The sequence below is a fragment of the Sturnira hondurensis genome, unplaced genomic scaffold (assembly GCF_014824575.4).
Source record: "Sturnira hondurensis isolate 20B ecotype Veracruz unplaced genomic scaffold, ASM1482457v3 Scaffold0000880, whole genome shotgun sequence".
In the NCBI taxonomy this organism is placed as follows: domain Eukaryota; kingdom Metazoa; phylum Chordata; class Mammalia; order Chiroptera; family Phyllostomidae; genus Sturnira; species Sturnira hondurensis.
The window spans coordinates 1,164,132-1,185,012 of NW_028073511.1; the positions used below are offsets into that span (position 1 = coordinate 1,164,132).

Genomic DNA, 20,881 nt, shown 5'->3' on the forward strand with positions numbered 1-20,881 from the left:
TCAGAGAAAGGACTGGAGTTCATTCACACACCAGCAGGGGAGTGACACCCCAAGAGGGGAGGTGTAGCTGGCTAGAATCCACGACCGTGTTTTTCAGAGTCAGATTTTTTCTTCTTTTTTATCCTCACCCAAGGACATGCTTATTGAATTTTTAGAGAGAGGGGGAGGGAGAGAAACACCGATGTGAAAGAGAAACATCAATCTGTTGTCTCTTGCGTGTGCCCCAACCAGAGACGGAACCTGCAACCTAGGCATGCACTCTGACTAGGAATCAAACCTGCAACCTTTCGGTTTATGGGACAACAGCCCAACCAGCTGAGCCACACCAGCCAAGGCCAGAGTCAGATTTTTGCATCTGAGCTTGTGGAATGGTGCTTACTTGCTCTAGAGAACAGAGGCCCGCATGCATGAGCCCTCTAAGTAAGTAGGGGTCCATTGAGGCTTCCCTTTGCCAGGTGGGGTGTTGGGGGATGGACCTGTCTCCGTGTGAAGTGTGCTTGATCTCCTTGATCCCTTTGATCTGAGTAGATTCTTTTAATGGACCAAAGGGGAGTTTCGGAAACCCTAAACCCAACTTCAGGATTCAAGGTTCCTTCAGGACTGAGCACTGGATTACTTCTCAGGACAGACCTCCTGAGCTGGCCAAGCCCAAGCCCACTGCCATTCCCACCTTTCAGTCTGTGTCTCTTAACTCTAGCACTTCCGTCTGTCTCCACTCAGTTCCAACACCACCACTTCAGTAAAGTCTCTTCAACCCGCTTCCCACCCACTCATTCACCAATTTCAGGAAGGTGAGGCTCTCCCCCTTCTCTGCCCCCACAGGCCTGCTCTGCTGTGGCACCTGGCACAGCATGTGAAAACGGCTGCTCTGCCAGGCTCTCACTGGATGAGGAACTTCAGGAGCATGAGGAATCTGAGGGTTCCATTGTGTATTCCTGTTTCTAGAGACAGGGTCTAGCACATAGCAGGTCCTTATTCAGTGTTGGCTCAATGAGTGGACACATGAATACATACCGTGAACACCAGGGTAACTTGTGCTCCCTGTAATTTTCCACAGAAGCAAGCAAGAGTGGCTGGTGTTTGGGAGAATTACACAGGGGCCAGCTTCATGGTGGTGTTTAAACAGAGCACTCAAATGGGCTCCCCTTTCTTGTACGTGTACCCCCCACTGGGGCCTGGGGAGCTGTGTGCAGATGGGCCCACGGTGTGCCTAGGACTGGCTGTGAGTAGCAGCAGCATCCTGTCCTGCACAGATCAAGGCACCAATGTTGGCACTGACTGCCAGCTCCTTCTGGCCTTGTCCGTGTGGTGTGATTCTTGCAGCTGTTCCAGGGCTTGTGGAAGGAGTATGGGTGTGTCAGGGGAAGCTGGTGGCACTTTCCTTGAGAGGACACCCATGTTGGAGGCTGAGGACATACCTTGTTGGGCCCCAGTTAGAGAGTTACTGGCATAGCACGTGAAGTTTTTTATACTTACCAAGAGGAAATTAGGCAATAACATTTTCGTGAGTGCCAGTGGGTTAAGAGGATAGCAAGGGTTCCTCTGGGCCGGTAGTGACCTCACCTCAGGGAGCTCGTTTATTCAGTGCATTCAGGTGCATTTGCCGAGTGCTCCCCTGTGTGTGTCCATTAGTGTTCCAATACTGAGGCTGCAGACTGACTGTGTTCCTGTCCTCAGAGGGCTTACTGCCTCGTGAAAGTCCCCAAGGACTGAGAGGATGGCAGCTGAGGCCAGTGTCTCCCAGAGTGGTTCTGACCTGGCACCATGGTGAGGGATACCATTCATTAGCTCCTGTATTCTTCCCCAAGACATTGCCTGCCAGAAGCACCTTGGTATCACCCTCCCCAAATTCCTGGCTCTCCTTCCTTTCTCAGGTGGAGTTAGAGACCCTTCTCCCAGACTCCCACCATGCCCTGTGCAGCTCTGCCCGGCCTGCTGCCCCTCTCTGACCAGCTTACCAGCTGTATCCCTTTCCTCAACTGAGAGTGTTTTCAGTGATCAGGTCTGTGCTTTATTTGCTCTCATGTACCTGCAGTGCACAGTGCCTGGCACGGAGTGGGGGTTCCATATGTGATTATGGAATGAATGAATCCATGAGGTAAAGGCTGGGCTTTACTTGTTCATCTTTACTGTCCATGGTGTATCTGTCTGTTTTCATCTCTTTCTGGGCAGTCGTGGAGAGAAGGATGAACTCTTGGGGAAGTTGCTGGAGAGCTGAAGAATTGTGAGAAATTGGAAATGGTAGATGACCTTGCTTGGGGTCAAATGTTCAATGTGTCCTCTATGAGACTTGGTCACAGGAGCCTCATTTGCCTTTGAACACAGTCTCTCTTCCAGGCTGGGAAGGTGATTGGGCTTCAGGGCTGCCAGAGCTGAGCTCAGAATCCAGACCCTCCTGTGCTGAAGCCTGTGTCTTCCTACTTGTGGGTGGGGACAACTCAATGCTAGGGCAAGACCTGCCCCTGCAGCCCTCTGGCTCAGTCAGCCCAGCTGGGCCAGCAGGAGAGCAGGCCGCCTGGGAATGGCTGGGAAGACAGTTCAGGCTTTCGGCCCACCACTCCCAAGGCCAGGATGTGGCGTGGGACCCAGGCGGGTGGAGGTTCCCACCACTCAGCTCCTGCACTGGCTCCCAAATGCTCCAGGCTCAGTCAGCGTCTCTGAGCAGGAGAGGGTGGGGAGAGACTCCAGCTGCCCAGGGTCAAGACCCCATATGAGGACCAGGGCAACTCTGCAGGCACCCAAGTCTGACATTTATCTTCCACCTGGACAGCTGCCAGTAGCCCTGCAGCCCAGCCATACTTTGCCTGGGGAAAGAGCATCAGGGATTAACCATTGCGGGCCCTGCCAGAGTCAGGCCGAGCCTGGCGCTCCCAGATCAGCCAGCATCCATTGACCCCATGCCAAGGGCTGGTATGGGCATGTTCAGAAATAGTCTCATTTAACCCTCACTCAATCTGAAGAATATAGGCACCAGCCCCATTTTCCAGGTGAGTAAATGCAAGCATGTGGAGTTAAATAATCTACCTACATTTATACAGTTAGTGAATACAAGTTTCTATATTTATTCTTCATTACAAGGGCCTACTGTGGATATAGCTATGAATGATGGACTAAAATGCCTCATGGAGTTTATATTCTAGTGGGAGAGAGAGATGATATAAAAAGTAAAGTATAGAGCATCTCATGTGATGATAAATTTATATGGAAAACGGGAGGGTGAATGGAGGCGGACAGTTTGGAAGAGGGGTTATTTCAAACAGTCATGGAAGACTTCACTAAGAGGTGGGCAATTATTGACATGTACACGGCGGTAACTAGGAGCCAGGCACTACCCTGAGCACTGTATATGAGCTATGCATTTACCCCTACAATACCCTATGAGGCCGGTTACTATTATTGTTCTCATTCTTATGTGAGAAACTGAGGCATGGGATAGGGGGCACGGTAAAGAACGTCCCAAAGATGACACAGCAGAGGAGCACAGTGCTGGGGCCCTCGCTCACACAGGCAGCCTCATCCCTGGTTCTGGCTCTTTACCACTGTGCTGTACTGCCAAGGCCAAAAGGCAGTCAGTAGGTGCAGGGGTGAGGAGCCCCGCGGGACCCTCCCTGGTCAGGCCGGGCCGGTGCTTGGGGGCAGGTGAACTGGGCACTCCTCCTCTGCAGCCCCTTGGTGAGGAAAGGGCAGAAGAAGCAGAAGAATGGACAGAAGGTTGGAGTTAAACCCAGGTGAGAGGGGAGGGCTTTGCTAGGTTTGTAAGAATGCGAATAGGTGAAATTAAAACTTTGGATGAGTCCCAAAGGCTGCATCTCTCCTCATCCCTCCCTGCCCTTCCACACCCACCTTTCTGAGCCCTCCCAGGACTCAGATCTGGAATAAGAAAGGCTATTTCTAGCTCTTATCTCTTCCTCTGTGGCAATCTGAGAATAATCTGTTTAGTGATGATGATGGTGATAGCAGCTAATATTTATGGAAGACTTAATACTGAAATGAATGGTGAAAATGCATGTATTACAATTCACATAGGCAGGAAAAAAGTCATCGATCACTTGAAATAAAAATCTTAGCTTGATAAAGATACTTGAGTCTCTTCTGATGTGAGACTGGCTTTGAATCACAGTCCAGTCAAGTCGCAGTGCAGACCTTCTGTGAGGGCCTCTTCTCACTGTGGCCCTCCTCTCCATGTGGGCTGGTACCTGGGATTCTCCTGTTATCCAGGCTGCCAAAGGGCCTTGGAGTGCAGTGTCCCTGCTGACCTCCACTGATGTGAGCTGTGTTCCCTCTGCTTCTTGGGTCCCTGTGCTGAAATCCACGTAGGAACCCAGTCTGGTCTTGTCTCTGGCACTTTTGAGGGGAGACCTGGCACTGGCTATGGAAGCCTGTGGCTTCCTGAAGCCTCCTGGCTCTCCTGGGACTCCCACCGTCTCCTGGAGGGCCTGAGTGTCCAGCTGCGGACTGAGTGTAAGGGCTCTAGATGGGTGGGCCTGAGTGTAGCCCCCAGGTAACTCCCTCAGTCCTTGCTAACCTGCCACTGTCAGAGCCATGCTGCTCTGAGCCCAGCCAATGGCAAGGCTTCTCCAATGGGTGTGACATTTCCCCAGGTGTGTGCCTCTTGTCTAGGTTTCTCAGTCATTTGGCTGTTTCTAGTGCTATCCCTCCTCCTCTCTTGCCATCCAGGTGCAGATGGGTGTGAAGTCCTGGCCATTCACTTCCTTTCCCTGCTTAGTCCTAGAAAGGTGTTCTGTTGCCTCTTCCCATCTGAAGAAAATGCAGCTGTTTCCAATTTTATGGACCTCTTTGTTCTGGGGCCTCATTTTTTTCCCCCTAGGGAAAGTAGGCCATGGCTTATCTCTGATATTAGAAGGGTACTAGATAAAGGAAAGGGAAAAAAATGAACACCTGGATATCCCAGAGGCAAAATATATTGGGAAACATTTTGAATATTTCCCTTATAAAATGCTGTGTATCAGATATCATACTCTATCATTCATACTCTATTCAGAACTCTATCACAGTCCTGAACTGCCGTGTCTCATGACTGCAGTATGTGGTGTATCCTGTCACATTCTCTTTTAAATGATGAGGAAGGTAAGACTTAAAGAAGTGAAGTAACTTTCCCAAGGTCTTGGAGCTAGTTAGTGGCAGAGCCAAGTTTAGAAGCTAAAAATTCCACATTCTTGATCACATCCTATTCCTGAGGCTTTTGCTGCTTCTCAGAAGAGTCTTGGGTGCAGGCTCATGTCAGCTAACACCTGGTAACATAAAATGTGGTCCCTTGAATAATGTGTAAAGTCCCCAGTGAAAGGGAGATTGGCTTCAGTGAACTCAGCCAGAGGAAAATATCAGGGCAGAACCCTCATGTCATAGGAAATCTCATTCTGGGTTAGCGAGGGGCTGCTGGACCTCAAATTCTCTCCCATTCACCCTGGCTAGTGTGACTCAGTTGGTTGGAGTGTTGTCCCATAAACTGAAAGTTGTGGGTTTGATTCCCAGTCAGGGCACGTGTCTGGATTGTGGGTTCAGTCAGTCCTTGGTCAGGGTGAGTACAAGAGGCAAACAATGACTATTTCTCACATCAACATTTCTCTCCCTCTCTCTTCCCTTCCTGTTCTCTCTAAAATCAATAAGCATGTCTTTGGGTGAGAATAAAAAGAAACATTCTCTCCCATTCATATGTATGTGAATACCTACATCTTTCTGTTCTCATTCAGTCTTGACATGAGCAATGATTTTCACTAGCTGTTTGGATGACTGTGCTTGACAAGAAGTGTGGTGTAACAGCTGCCTCCCCACTCTGCTTCCCTGAGGAGGCTTTTGCCTTTCCACTGGAGGTCCTTTCTGCAGAGCCTGCTACAGCCCTGACTCTCTGCTCTCCAATGACCCAAAGCCTGCCTTTTGCTGTCTGCCAGTAGCTGCTTTCCAGCTACTAAGGACCATGGTGCAACATTTGGAAACTCAGCTCTGGCCTTCAGTTGTTCTGGTGTTGAAAGGCTAAGGGGGGTGGGTATCTATCTGGTCACCCCTAAAATAGCCAGCGGGTATAAACTCTTGCTTTATATTTTTAGCTTTTATTACATAATTAGCATCATGTTATTGATGTTATACTATTAACTCTAAATAAAGGAGGGGGGAAATCTACACACAATTGTACCATGTGCACATGGATTTATTTTCCAAAAGTCCCAATGATGTGGACATTTTGAGGTGGAGGGGCAGGGCAGGAAAGGGAGCAAAGTCAGTGAGAAGTGATTTATGTTGTCTGAAATGGCAGGAATCAGGCCAATGTGCAGGCTTGACTTCGAATTTACTGCTTCTCTTTTGTAAGACTGAGCTCTGGAATTTTCTCCTTCACCAAGTCTTCCCAGGTGTCCTCCTTGTCAACAATCAGATAGTATTTGATGCCTCTTTCTACTCACATCAAAATGTCTTACCTATGTGCTTCCCATATTGTGTTACCTGACTACCTGTTGATGTGCATGGCTCTCCCACGAAACTGTGATTTCTAGGAGCTGAGAAGTATATCTTCTTCATCTCTACATCTCCAGTGCCTAGTGCATCTATGTAGGTCAAATGTTGGTTAGGGCAGTCATTAAGTTAAGATGTCAGACATAGCAGTGGAGGCATTTACAGAAGATGATATGCACTGAGGCTCAAGCAAGTTTCTAAAGTCTGTGGGGTAGAGATGTGTCATCTGTGCCTGATACAGATGTGTTTTCTTTGAGGTGTTTTGTATGTGCAAAACAGAAAGGAAGAAGAATTGGCCACATCGCACCTGTGCCTGGGAGGTCTCTTCTCATGTTAGAAAAGAGAACACTTTGAAGAACATATAACAGGGGGGCCCATTTTCTCCTTATGACTATGTGAGCTTCAAGTCTAGTACTCTCTTCGTTAGCTGCTCAGTGAACATTTATGGAATTAATAGATGAATGGATGGCTGCACATGTGAAGGAAGGAATTCTTGCAATCAAGTGAAGTTCATCATGGAAGACTTGGTAGATTAGCATTGAGTCTAGTTATGAAAGAGGGAAGGGGCACTGGCAAAGAGGGCTTTGTGGTTGGGTGACAGGGGCAGACGTCAGTGCCTCTCTTGGGTGGATATACTGCTAACCAGGTGCTGACTCAGAATGGCCATCGCTTGTGGAAGAGGAAGACTGGGAAGTCATGAACACACAGGCCTGGAAAGAGGGTTTTCTCTTTTATTTTGCTTCTTTTCCTTCAGCACTTAAGAGTTGGACACATTGCTCAGATTCTTTGAGTCCCTAGAGCAGGGGTGGGGGTGCAGTGGAGGGGGGGGCAGTTCTAACAAATGAGTCTGGACAGAGGCATGTGGAGAGTAGCCCGGGGAGAAGGGGAGGAGGGGTAAACGCAAACTGTGAGCCTGGAGAGGAGGAAATTCTATTTTGGGTGAGTCTGAGCCCCAGCCCCTCTCCCAGCCAGATTTGCAGCAGACCCCCACCCTCTGCACACAATTCAGTCATCCCCACGTCTGTGTACTGGCTCATGCTCTCTTTCTGGCTCCCCTCCCTGCATCTTTTGTGACTTGGCTCATTCTCCCCTTGGCATTCTTGCCTGTATCCAAAATGTCCACCCAATCTTTTCAAAGAAGCCTTCTCTTAAAGAACAGCATTTATAATAGTAATCAACATCTACAATTTATCCTCATTCCTACTGTGCACCATGCAGTGCACTGGGTGCTTTCTGTGTCCTAGTTCAACTCACAAGAAACACATGAGGTCACTACTCCTGTGATCTGTATTTGACAAGTGAGGAAACAGCCTCAGAGAGGTTGAGTGAACCAGACAAAGCCTTCCTACTAGGTGGGGCAAAGCCATGGTAGAACCTGAATCTACCTAACCACAAAGCTCTTCTTATAATTACACAATCCTCTCTCTGAATTAGAACCTCTGGGGGCGGGGCCCAGGGAGCTGCACTTTAATGAAACCTCTAGGAGACTCTAAAATTTCTAGTAAAACTGATCTGGCTCCAAGCTGGCCGAAAACCCCCAAGTCCACCTGAGATTTGGAGAAAGCTGTCATTGACTCATCCTCACTATTCTGTTTACAGGCTCTGGGCATAGGGCTGGATACTCAGGATTCCCAAGCACTGTGTCACTGGTTATGAAATAGGGACAACCCCATCCTCAGAGAGGAACATTCTGGGCTTTGTGTGTCCAGGAGAGGATCTCCTAAGAGTGGTTACTCCATCTTGATGATCCCTTAGCCAAGAGAGTGATAGGGAACTTGTACAAACTATCAAGGCCCAGCTCCCTCCCCAGACCAGATCAGCATCTCCAGGGGTGGGGTCAGGGCATGAGTGGCTGTACTGTACACTGGGGAGCAGAGCCATGGCTTCTCTCTCTCCATCATTCCCTCATGGGAAGAGGTGAGGCAGCTCCGACAATGACTCTGGAAGAAGTTATGAACTGGGTCTGACCGCGCTTCAACACTCCTTCCCCTCTATGGGATCTGCCACCTGCAGGGTAGGTGCATCTGGCCAGGACTTGGTGGGGAGGTCAGGAGCCTGCTTCTATTTCTATGGGGAGGTCCACGTCATCACCCTCCTGTGCCAACCACTGGTTCCAGGAGCTGGCCTCACCCATGAGTGGGGTATTAGAAAGTCCATTTGGCCAGAAATATAAAGCTGCATAACCGCACAGCTTTATCAGGGATATGGCTGATACTGTAACCTCTGTTTGCTTCATGTATCTATTTCTCAACTGGGCCTGAACTCAAGCAAGAAGAGCACACTTCGCTATATGTATGGACCCCACAAAACCGCAGCATCATATACTTGGCAGAGTTAGATTTGAATTTAATGAGATGGCATAAATAAGCCAGCTAGTTAGTGGTGGTCAGTTTGTTGCATCTGAATCAAACCAAGCCCCCTCCGAGTGCCACTGCACCTCCCTAGGGACTGGGTTGTCAGCCTCAAACCACCTCCTTAGACACCAAGCTCCTGTCTGACAGTTAACTCCTTAATCCCCACTCCTCTCAATTAGTAAATGTTGAAAGCTGTTGGCAAGGATTTGAAAAGTACCCATCTGTAGCTGAAAGAAGAGAAAATTATTTAGAATTGGCTCTGCCGTTTTTTAAAAAAACACATTCCCTGGTGATGCTGATGCTGCTGGCCCAGGGACACGTGTTGAGATCACCTGAGGTAAATGAAAACAAAAGGCAGGTGAGCTCTGGCTTTAGGGAAAGCCTGGGGAGTTGGCTGATTGGGAGGGGCAGCTCTCCACCCACATGTCGTACGTAATCCTTTGTTTTGCAAACTTGGCTGAAAATTGGAATCATCTGGAGAGATTTACAAATGCTCATGCCCAGTAGGATGAACTGTTGCACTGTACCCGGGACTGAAGGATTCCCCAGAATGTGGGACTTTCAGTATTCAAACCAGGACAGTCCTGGGCATGCCTGGGTTAGCTGCTCACCCTGATGGCTCCCCTGTGCCCACCCAGAGATTCTGCTTTCATTGGTTCTGATTTGGATCTGGGCATTGATATCTTTCAAAATGTCCTGTGATGCTTCTGCACAGCCTGGTGTGAAAACCTAGGGTTTTGGTCACAGCTCTGGAAAGAAGGTCAAATTCAGAAAAGGTGGACACAATGCTGGTAAAAGAGAAAGGAAAAGAACTGAGAGTCAACTCAAGTGCCTGCCTCCCAATCACTTGGGATGGGGAAGTCCAAGGCCTACCTCATATGCTAATCTCTGGGCACAGGAGCTGGCCTCACTCATGAGTGGGATATTAGGAAGTGCTTTCAGCCAGAGGTATAAAGCCACATACTGCCACAGTTTTATTGGGAACATGACTGATAACGTGACCTCCATCTGTGTGCTTCATGTGTGTATTTCTCAGCTAGCCCTGAACTTGAGCAAGATGAGGTCCATTTTATGTATGGATTTCACAAAACTTGTTAAAATGCAGATTCCCGGATCCTTACTCAAGATCTGCTGACTCAGAAACTCTGAGAGCCAGGGCCCTTTGCTCTCTTCGTTTGCATGATCAATAATCTCCTTAGGGGCACTGTTGGAGGTTTGCTGCTGAGAGTTGGAAAATGAAGAGCTAAACTGAGGAAAGCAAGCTGGGAATCCAGGACAGGATCTGAGAAGGTAGCTTTAGATGGGTTTTGGCCTGAGGCCAAGAGGAGGAGTGAGCCAGGTACAGATGGAGTCCAGAGAAAGGGGTCAGCCTCCACCAGGGCTGGAGGTCAGCCTAACTGGTAAAAAAGGAAGATGCCTTGAAGACAGAGTTCCCAGCTCAGAGCACATACCAGCTCGCTGAGTGAGCACAAGGTGAGGTCAGCACTGTAGGCAGACATGTGGGAGTGCACATCCAGTCCCTGCCACCGTGACCACACAGCTGTCCACGCCCTGTGTCTGTGTAGGACCTGAGTGTCCACACAGGAGCAAAGGGCTCACACAGGGAGCATTTCTGAGTAGAATGGGCATGGAAGCTGACTGGAGAATTTATAAAGAAGAGAACAGAGTGCAACGTGCTGGGAGGGAAATCGGGGGCTTTAGACAGCCTGTCAAAACCATCCTATAATCCCAGCTTAGGCAGTTATGTGATTGTGAATTTGGGCAGGTCACTTGACTCCTGGGAGCCTCACTTTCCTCATCAGTAAAATCAGGATGCTAATGCCAACTTCTAAGGGGTTTTTTGGTGAGAACTGAGGGAGATAATACATATAAAATGCCTGCCATATAGCAGTACTCAAGACAAAGGAAGAGTTAATGGTGATTCTATAGTTTTGAACCACAGGACTGGGGTGTCATTCACAGCAAAAGCCAGAGGTGGTCTGAAGGGAGGAGATGAAGCCAGTTTGAGAGGAAGTTGGTAGGAGTCTGATGTTGGATGATGGGAGAAAGGCAGGCTGCTAAGGAGGAGTGCCTAGCCCACACCTGTGGGGGAAGAGCAGGGAGAAGCTGTGGCAAGCAGATGGAAGCAGCTGGTTGAAATCACAGAGGAAGAAGGAACTTGGAGCATTGGGACAGCTGGGTAAGATTTCACATTGTTCTGAAACTCCATGAAGATGGGGAACTAATAGTCTCTAGAGGGGTGACAAGGTGGAAAGAAGAGATACCCAGAGTGCAGATTCCAGGGTGAAGTGGTTCATGGGCCTTAATTACTGAACACTGAAGAAACGAAGAAGGGGGAGAAAATGAGGTGCCCTGCTGAATAGGTAAAGCTTTACAGTGGAGAGAACTGGGTGGAGCTTGCTGGGAAGTTAAGGTCCAAGAAAGGATTTAGTGTCCATGCACAGATTACTCCCAGGGCTTGGGCCTATGGGGTGTGATGGCTGGCTCCCAGAGGAAATCCCAGCCTCTGCAGTCCAATGTTCTGGAGACTGGGTCTCGTTTCCCTGGGAGGAAACATCCCATTCCTTGAAGCACAGAAAGGAAAAAAGAAATCTTGTGCATTTGCCTGCAACATGCCCTTTGTTTGCAGGCAGGAGTGGGGGAGTAGAAACAAACAGAAATGAAAATGCCCTGTGTTTTGTCTGGGAAGGCCAAGATCTGATTTAACTATGCTGGTTTATAAAGGAGCATGCCTTTGCCTCTTATGGAGTCACTTGAGATACTTCTTGAGAGTGTCTGGCCAAGGTCTGGATGCCTTTGACCTCCAGTGCACTCTGAAGAAGAGAAGACATTGAAGGACCTGAGTTCATTGGTTTTGCCATAAATATTCATTTCTGGGGACTTAACCTTCTCTTCTCCCCAGCCCTACCCACCACCATCAAGTATCTTTCATGCAGGAAGAGGACTTGCTGTGGTACATAGCACTGCGCTGGCAACTGTTCTCATGGGGTCCTGGGACTGCCCGTTTTATTTCATTGAAATAAAAAGTATAAATTAATACAAAAATAACAAACTGTAATGAAGTGGTAAATGATGAAGTGTCCTATAAATGGAACAGACATAAAGTGCTCTGAGTTTATTTGGAAGAATTTGGGAAGACTAGGATGGCCAAGAAGGCTGTTTGAAGAAGGCAGATCTACACAGGGAATGGAGAGGAGGAGGCCAAGGTGGGCATGGGCTGGGAATGGGTGTGGGATAGGTAATGTTGTAAACCCTGTGGGGCCAATTTTGCCAGCAAGTCCCCCCATCTGCCACAGATGAAAGTAACACTACCAAGACATGATCTGCTTGGGGAAGAGAGGTGGTCAGTCTCTCAGAGGAGAAGGACCAAGAACCTCTTCTTCAACTGCTTTTATTAGGTTCAGAACACATAGGAATACAGGTAAAGCTCATCAATCAATGTCAGGTGGCAAGGATCAAACAATAGATAACATTTCAAAGAAATCTGGGGGCTTAGTCTGAGTCAGTGTCTGTCAGGTAAGGGGGGTGCAAAAACTTTGGAAGACATGCTTATTTCCTGCTCAGACCCTTATCATATCAATGAAAACACTCAGCAAAGCAGGCTTCACAGGGCTTTAGGAACTCTTTCTTATGCCCGATTACCCTTGATCCTGCTCTAGCCTGCAAGGGGCTGCATCACCTTCCCAGTCATAGGTTTTAGGATTAAGTGGATTAGAGCCAGGAAGCACTTCTCCCAGACAGAAATGGAGACTCAGGGTACATCAAAATAGCTGGGGGGGGTGAGGGTCCATCACACCCTCGTTGCTGCAGTCCCCTGAGTCCTTCCTTGATGTCCTCCCAACTGATCGTGTCTGGCTTAGGTTGCCCCTCCTCTGGGGGGTCATACCCATCTCTGACTAACTGACCATGCGTTGGGGGCAGGGGATGAAGCAGGAGCAGTGCTGCTGCCAGAGACAAGCTTTGTCTCCTTAGTGGTTTGCAGTCTGGAGGTCACTCACTCAGCCTTAGCCATGGGGGGCAGTTACAACTCCTGAAACAAGGCAGAGCTGGTTTCAGGACTAGCTCCCAAATATAGAACAAGAACCCAAATGTAGACAAGCAGAGCCATTCTTTATTTCAGAGTTAACACATTCTCTTGCTTTTAATATCCAATTGGAGAAGGACACACGGTTTTTGAGATATGTCTTATAACTGATAAGAGTCAGGAACTCAGGAAATACTACAATTGATTTAATCCATGGCTCTTATCAAGTTCTGCTGTGTCTGCAGAAAAAGCCCTGGGGGAGAAAGAAATAAAAGTGTCTGTGTCCTCTAGGAATTTTAGTCCCTTGAGCAATGGTGCTTTGAGGGAGGAGCGAGTCAGAAACCAGGGAGTGTGGAGTAGAGATTAAGGTAGGATAAGGAGGAGAGATCCGGGCCGGAAACTGCCCAGCGGTTAGAGTTACCCATGAAGGCCATTTGGGCAGGAAGCCACCCCAGTTTAAAGTAATTGGTCTCTGCTCTGTCCTGACCATTCAGGGACTGTGGGTCACATTTTTGGAAGCACACAGGGAGTGGCTGGCTGGGCTGCTCTTCCTGGGAAAATCTGCCTGTGCTGGCTGCTGGGGAAGATGGGCAGGACCAGCTGCATGATCTGTGGGGCCTGGTGCAAAAATTATTAAAGATTTCAAGGGGGTGATAGCAGAGCCTGAAACCAAGCAGCGGTCCTTCTGAAGGCACACAGTTCACTCGCCCAAGAGGCTGGCCCTGAAAGTGGGGCAGCCCGGACCTTTCTGTGACTCAGTTTGTGTGGTAAGATGCTGGGGCCAGGGTTGCTGTCTGCCTAGGGAACAGGATTTCTCTGTACTAGTGCTGGATTATTCCTTGAGCATTAGGATGGGATGATGAGGAAGGGTGGGGTACCGCAGGATTCTGCTGTGGCCACAGGGACCCCAACTGTTGATCACAATGCTGCCTTTTATACACTGCATGTTTGCAGTGGGAAGGCTGTCTGAGTTCTGGAATCATTCACACTGAGGTTCACATGTTTTATGAACTTTACACACTTGGCCAAGATGCTTATATTCTTTAAGCCTCAATGCCCCTAGATGTAAAAATGCCATCAAAATACCATCTTTGCAGGATGTTGAGATAATTAACTGAAATAAAAAAATGTGAAATTTTGAGCCCAGCCCAGCTCATGGTAAATGTTAGTGAGTGCCCTTCTTTCTGGAAGTGTATTGAATATCTGTCTTGTAAAGTGTGGAGTGTGGAATAGTTCGGGGATACATTATAGTCAGGAATTTTTTCCCATGTCAAGCTTGTTAGGGAAGCAGCTGAATTACAACCTGACCATTTCAACTAGCAGAGGCAGGTGGGGTGTACAGCCCATTTTCATATCACCCAGGGGAAACCAGTTATGCCTGCTGGACACGCACAAACACACAGGGATACATACACCCAGAGCTGAATTGAGACTGGGCTGACATAAGGTGGTGTCATATACGAAGGGCACTATTCGGGTGTCATCTCCTGATTTTGAACTTCAATATCCTCATCAGTCAAAGATCCTGACCCCACTTGGTTTTCTTGAATGAGATGATGAATGTGAATGCTGTCTCTGGCCCTTGGCAGGCGTAGCATCCTTTGAATGGTTCTCTGCTCCTGGCTAGTGTGGCTCATAGGAAAATGAAGCTAAGACATTGCATTCCCCATAGTAACACTTTCTAAATGTTGTGCTTGGGCAGCTCCTTTATAATCTACAGGTGAACCAATTCAAAATTGACATGGGGGCTGATTTTGAGTGGTACTATTGTTTTTTCTGCTCATATACTTTGAAGAACTGGCTGGGTCCTCTTTCTGCTGAGACTTGAAAGTCAGTATAATTGTGTGTATTTGTTCCCTGGAGATGAACACACACATACATATACCACCTATATATACATACCATACCACACATGCACATATAAACACACACCATACATCACACTACAAACATATATGCACACATGCCACATATGACCACCCCTACACATACGCCTCTGCACCCATAGAGTCAAATCATCTCACGTGCTAGTTTGCATTAATTTCTTCCCTCCCTCCCTCGGTCATTTCCTGAGCATCTTCCATATTTGCTTGTCCACTGTGCATGAATCAGATATCTTCCCTACCCCATCTACTACATCCCTCCTGATGCTTTGTCCTGAAAACTCTGTGTCATGGCTCCCATTCTCTATCCCCTTTGCCATATTCTCTGCCTCTTACAAATTTCAGGCAGTGAGTTCTCCATTTTTTCCCACCCAGAGACCCTGGACTGCTGTCAATTCAGCCTAATTCCCAGAGACACCCAGTGGAACCAGGTGTGTGCCTGTCTGTGCTTCACTGGGTCTAACTCCATCCTCACTTAGCTCCTCGGTACCCCTTAGCTTCTCTCATGCTTTTGCAGGCTGAGTCCTGAGCCTTAGCCATTGCTCTGAACAGGCTGGAGGTGGGAGAGGAAAAGGGAACTCAGTTTGAGGGCCTTTGATATTATGCCTGGTGCTACGCTGGCTCCTTAGTATTTGCCCTTCATTTGGTGCCCATGGTAGCCCTGGGAAGTGGGCGTTGTCCTCCCTGAGTCTGTGAGGGACAGGAGACTCACAGGTACTGAGTCACTTAGGCACAGGCTTCATATGAAAGCATACCCTCTCCACAATACACCTCTGCCTCCTGGGAGATGAAACCAGGAGGGCTGAGGCTTGGGCCTGTGGGGGAGTCTGTGTTCACGTACCATCACTCCCATGGGGTCTTTTCTAGAATCTAGAGAGTAGTTTATAATATTGTAATCTTCAAGGAGGGAGCCAGTTTCAGTGGCCTGGGCTCTTGGTGGTTTGATATTATGAGGCTATGAAGATACTTGCTTTATTTGCAAACCAACAGCTTTATTAACAGCTTCATTGAGCTAATATGGAAATATAACAAACCTTTCGTGATTGAAGTACGTAATTGGACAAGTACACACCTCTGAAACCATCACCACATTCACAATAAGAACATATCCATCACCCCCTCCCCGGAGTTCCCCTGTGTTCTTTTATAATCCACCACTTCCCTTCCTACCCTCCTCCTCCTCTATAGGAAACACCACTTGGTTTTAGGTTAGCTTGTATTCTCTTACAAGCTAAGCTAAATGGAATCTTACAATGTGTACTCTTTTCCCTCTGGGTTCTTTCATTTGTGATTATTTTGAGATCCATCCGTGAGTGGCATGTATAAATAGTTGATTCCTTTCTTATTAATAAGTGGTATTCTATGATATGGATACACTACACAATTTGTTTATTGATTCACCTGTCCATAGGCATGTGGGTTGCTTCCAGTGCGGAAGCATAAATGAATCATAAATGAAGGTGCTGTGCACCTTTATGAATGAGATTCTGTGTGGGCATACACTTTAATTTCTCTTGGGGAAATATCTAGGAGTGGAATGACTGTATCATATGAAGATTCATGTTTAACTTTTTAAGAAATGGCCAAACTGTTTTCCATAATGGCTGTACCATTTTGCATGCCCAGCAGCAGCGTAGGAGAGTTCCAGTCCTTCTGGGCTGGAGGAGAGGGTCCTCCTTGGGGCTCGGGATGTAGATCTGATTTCAAGGCTTGGTTGGTATGGAATTTGTGAGCCCCACCAAATGGCCAGACCTTAAAATCAAAGCAGGTGGCTTTTCAGTGTGGACTGGGAACCCTGAGGGATGCTGAACTGAGGAATGTAGAATCAGGTGCTCCTGGAAACATTATTCAAAGAGCTGCTTGCAGAATGCTTTCGAAGGGGAGAAACAAGAGGTCAGCATTAGACCCAGCATGAGACCATGTGGAGGTGGACCAGGTCTGGCGCTTGGTGTTTGGGAATGAAACAGATGTACTGGAGGCATATTGGAAAAGTGGCAAGAAACACTAACAGGATGGGGCTTTGGGGATGGAAGACGAAGAGCCATGGAAGGGGGACTCTGAGCTTGGGACACTGTAGCTCCATGAGGGCAGGAGCTATGTCTCTTTAGTTGGCCCTTAGATCCCCAGCACCAAGAGCAGTGCCAGGTGTAGAGCTGGTGCTAAAAGCAACAGTGATTCAGTGACTGAATGATGAACTAATGGGAGCTCAGGGGATTTGGTTCCATTCAACCAGCATCATTTAGCACCTCGTGTGTTCTGTGGCACAGAGCCCAGTGGCAGGGGCAGGAGAAAATCTAGGCAGCATGTGGTTTGACCTGCTCATTTACAGACAAGGCTCAGAGAAATTATGCTCTTCTCCAGGGTCATTCCTCTCATGTCCAGGTAGCCTGCTAGGGCAGAGCTGACACTTAATCCTGGGTCTCTATTTTTAGCCTATGGTGGTTCTTCTTATAAAAACTGCATTGTTTTCTGATGAAAGTATTAAATACTCAAGAAATTTGAAAAGTCTGGAAAATTATAAGAAAAATAACCCCAAATTCCAGTAACCCAAAGATAATTGTGTGTGTGTGTGGATATGTCTAATTAATCCATATTTTCCAATCTTTATTTTTTAATATTTTGGGTGTTTCGGTCTTTTGTAATGGTGGTAAATATCTGGTCCTGAATCTTTGATGGCATCTCTGATTATTTCTCAACATTCTTCCCACTATGCAATATCCCCTCGAACCCCTTTGCTTGAGCTCAGGGCTCAGGGTGGAATAGAACTCCCACTTGGTATTGGAGTCCCGCAAACATTCCTTAGACTCAAACATTTGTACTTCCCCTATCATCACCTTACCCACACTTTATTAGATTTGTTTGTTTAATTGTTTACTGCCCCACCAAACTGAACCCTTGTTTACCATTGCATTTTTCTAGCTCTTTGCATGGTACTTAGGTGCTCAACAAATATTTGTTACAGTGAATGAATGGATGGATGAAATTGTATGGACAAGAGTGAGAGGCAGGCAAGGGTCACCCTGGGTCTGCATTGTCAATCACATTTGCCTTCCAGGAGTCAGCTCAGATCCCTTTCCACTCCACTCCCAGGCCCTGCCCCGCCCCCCCCCCCGCCCCCTCCGCCTACCTGAAGAGATGGAATGTGCCTGAGGTCCAAGATTTAAGTCCAGCCAGGCCCTGAGGCACATGCAAGGCTTCTCTGGTGTAAATGCAGGATGTTGGGAGGGACTAGCAGGAATGTCATGAGGGGTCATGTCTGGGAAGACAGCCTGGTGTCTTCCAGAGTCCAGAGTATGACCATGTGCACTGGCCCACCTGGGGTCCCAGGGCTGACTTTGAATAGAAAGACCTTCCTAACAGGACCCCAGGAGCCTGCCCTTGTGAGTGACAGCATGCCTTTGTCCAAGGACCCCGAAGAAGAGGAACAGGAGGAGTGTTCAGTAGGGAGCTCCTCTGCACCTGGGCTGCCCAAATGGCATGAGTTCTCAGCACGCTGGGTGCTCGGTGGCAATCAGGCAGGAGCATGCAGACAGACGCTGTGGGCCGCTTTCCCTGGAAGGTAGAGGAGGTGAGGTAACAGGTGTCCCATGTAGGGTGGTTTCTCTTTGGCCAGGATTCCCTCTGGCTCTAACGGGTAGTAAAGACTTGGGTGTTGAAATGCCTTCTTCTCCAGTACTATACAGCTCTTGTCCAGGGAGCTCCCAGCAGTCCCCCATCATGCTCAGCCCTAGTCCTGTTTTCTGTGCTTGGTACCTGTCGTGCCAAAGCCCCCTCACCCACTCACACATGTGCTGGCACACCCTCCGTGACATCTCTGGCATCCATCCTCTCCTCTCCATTCTCAGTGATTCTGGGCCTCATTACCTCTTATTCAGACAGACAGAGGGTACTTCCCTCTCTAACTCTTCTCCTTGGTCTGTCTCTGTTAATCTACCCACCTCGGTGACACCAGAATTGTCCATCAAAATCCCTGCTCTGATCAGGCCTCACAAACTCTTTTTACTAAAAGCCAACCAACCACCCATCTCTCAGTGGCTCTTCCTCCTCAGCCTGGCATTCAGGGCCTCCCTTTATCTAGCCCCTTCTTTTCCCCCACTTCCCCTCTTTGAGCCCTGCATTCCTGCCTGGTAAATTGACTTCCCTTCACCTTTCACTTATGTTGGAGCTTTCTTTTTTAAAAAATATATTTTATTAATTATGCTATCACAGTTGTCCCATAGCCCTTCTTTTTTATTCCCCTCTGCACTGCACCCTCCCTCCCACCAGCATTCCCCTCCTTGGTTCATGTTCATGGATTGTAAGTGTAAGTTCTTTGGCTGCTCCATTCCCTATACTATTCTTAACCTTCCTTGTCTATTTTGTATCTACCAGTTGTGCTTTTTATCCCCTGTACATTTTCTCCTATTCTTCCCTCTTCCTCTCCCCACTGACATTCCTTCATGTGATCTCCATTTCTATGATTCTGTTCCTGTTCTAGTTGTTTGTTTAGTTTTTTTTTTTTTTAGGTTTGGTTGTTGATAGTTGTGAATTTGTTGTCATTTTACTGTTCATGGTTTTGATCATCTTCTTTTTCTTAGGTGAGTCCCTTAGATGAGTCCCTTTAACATTTCATATACTAAGGGCTTGGTGATGATGAACTCCTTTAACTTGACCTTATCTGGGAAGCACTTTATCTGCCCTTCCATTTTAAATGATAGCTTTGCTGGATAGAGTAATTTTGGATGTAGGTCCTTGCCTTTTATGACTTTGAATACTTCTCTCCAGCCCCTTCTTGCCTGCCAGGTTGCTTTTGAGAAATCAGCTGCTAGTCTTATGTGAACTCCTTTGTAGGTAACTCTCTTTTTCTCTTGCTGCTTTTAAGATTCTCTCCTTATCTTAATTCCTTATCCTTATCCCAATTCCTTTGGGACTCTCTGAGCTTCCTAGACTTCCTGAAAGTCTATTTCCTTTACCAGATTGGGGAAGTTCTCTTTTATTATGTTTTCAAATAGGTTTTCAATTTCTTGCTCGTCCTCTTCCCCTTCTGGTACCCCCATGATTCTGATGTTGGAACGTTTAAAGTTGTCCTGGAAGTTCCTAAGCCTCTCCTCATTTTTTAAAATTTTTGTCTCTTTATTCTGTTCTGGTTAAATGTTTATTTCTTCCTTCTAGTCCAAACCATTGATTTCAGGCCCGGTTTCCTTCCCTTCACTGTTGGTTCCCTGTGCATTTTCCTTTATTTCATTTTGCACAGCTTTCATCTTATTCTCTGTTTTTCGACTCAACCACTTCTGTGAGCATCCTGATTACCAGTGTTTTTAACTGTGCATCTGACAGTTAGCTATCTCTTTGTTGCTTAGTTGTATTTTTTCTGGAGTTTTGATCTGTTCTTTCATTTAGGCCATTTTTTTTTTGTCTCAGTTCACCTGTTATGTAGTAAGGGGCAGAGCCTTAGGTATTTGCCAGGGTGAGGCAACCCACAGTGCTGCATTGTGGTGCTATATGTGGGGGAGGGGTCTGAGAGGGAACAATGCCACTTGCTCTACTCTGTGTTGGTTTTCAGTCACTTCCCCTGCTACCCACAAGCAAATTGGGCTCTTCTGGTGCTGATTCCCAGGTGGGTGGTTTTGTGTATATTCTAGGATCCAATGGGTCTGTCCAGTGAACTCTCCTGTGAGGCTGGTAGTTTCTCCTGCTGCAGCAACCCCCATGGGTTTTTTCAGTCAGAGGTTTTGAGACTTTATATTCTCTGCACTGGGACCTTGGGTCATTCGGTCTGTGTCACTCCCCAGTTGTTTCTCCCAGTTTATCCACACAAAAATGTGCAACCACCTGTTCTGCCAGCCTCCTCCTGCCCTGGTCCTCCAGTCATCACTTTGCTGCAAGTCCTCTCTGCCCAGCAGCCCATCTCTGCCTCTCTTACCAGTCTGGATGAATGTTTCTTCTTTAACTCCTTGGTTGTCAGACTTCCAAACAGTTTGATTTTCTGGGAGTTCTGGTTGTTTTTTGTTTTCAAATTTGTTCTTGTCTTTCTTTTGGTTGTGTGTGGAGGCATAGTGTATCTACTTACACCTCCATTTTGGCCAGAAGTCTCCTCTTGGGGCTTTCTTAATGGCAGGTACTCTGGTATACCTTTGTTGTAAATGCTTTCCTGGACAGTCAACTGGCATGTGCCA

At 47.5% G+C, this 20,881-nt stretch overlaps 1 protein-coding gene across 4 annotated transcripts in view; it reads left to right on the plus strand.

Moving 5' to 3' along the window:
- DAAM2 (dishevelled associated activator of morphogenesis 2) overlaps nucleotides 1-20,881 on the plus strand; it is a 111,264-nt gene that overhangs the window by 36,087 nt on the left and 54,296 nt on the right. Inside the window, exon 2 of one of the 4 annotated variants that reach the window (XM_037052076.1) lies at nucleotides 1,875-2,002. The exons of the other annotated variants lie outside the window; for them this stretch is intronic. The gene's annotated coding sequence lies outside the window, so the exon portion shown is untranslated. The remainder of the gene's footprint in view (nucleotides 1-1,874; nucleotides 2,003-20,881) is intronic. 4 annotated transcript variants of the gene reach the window in all.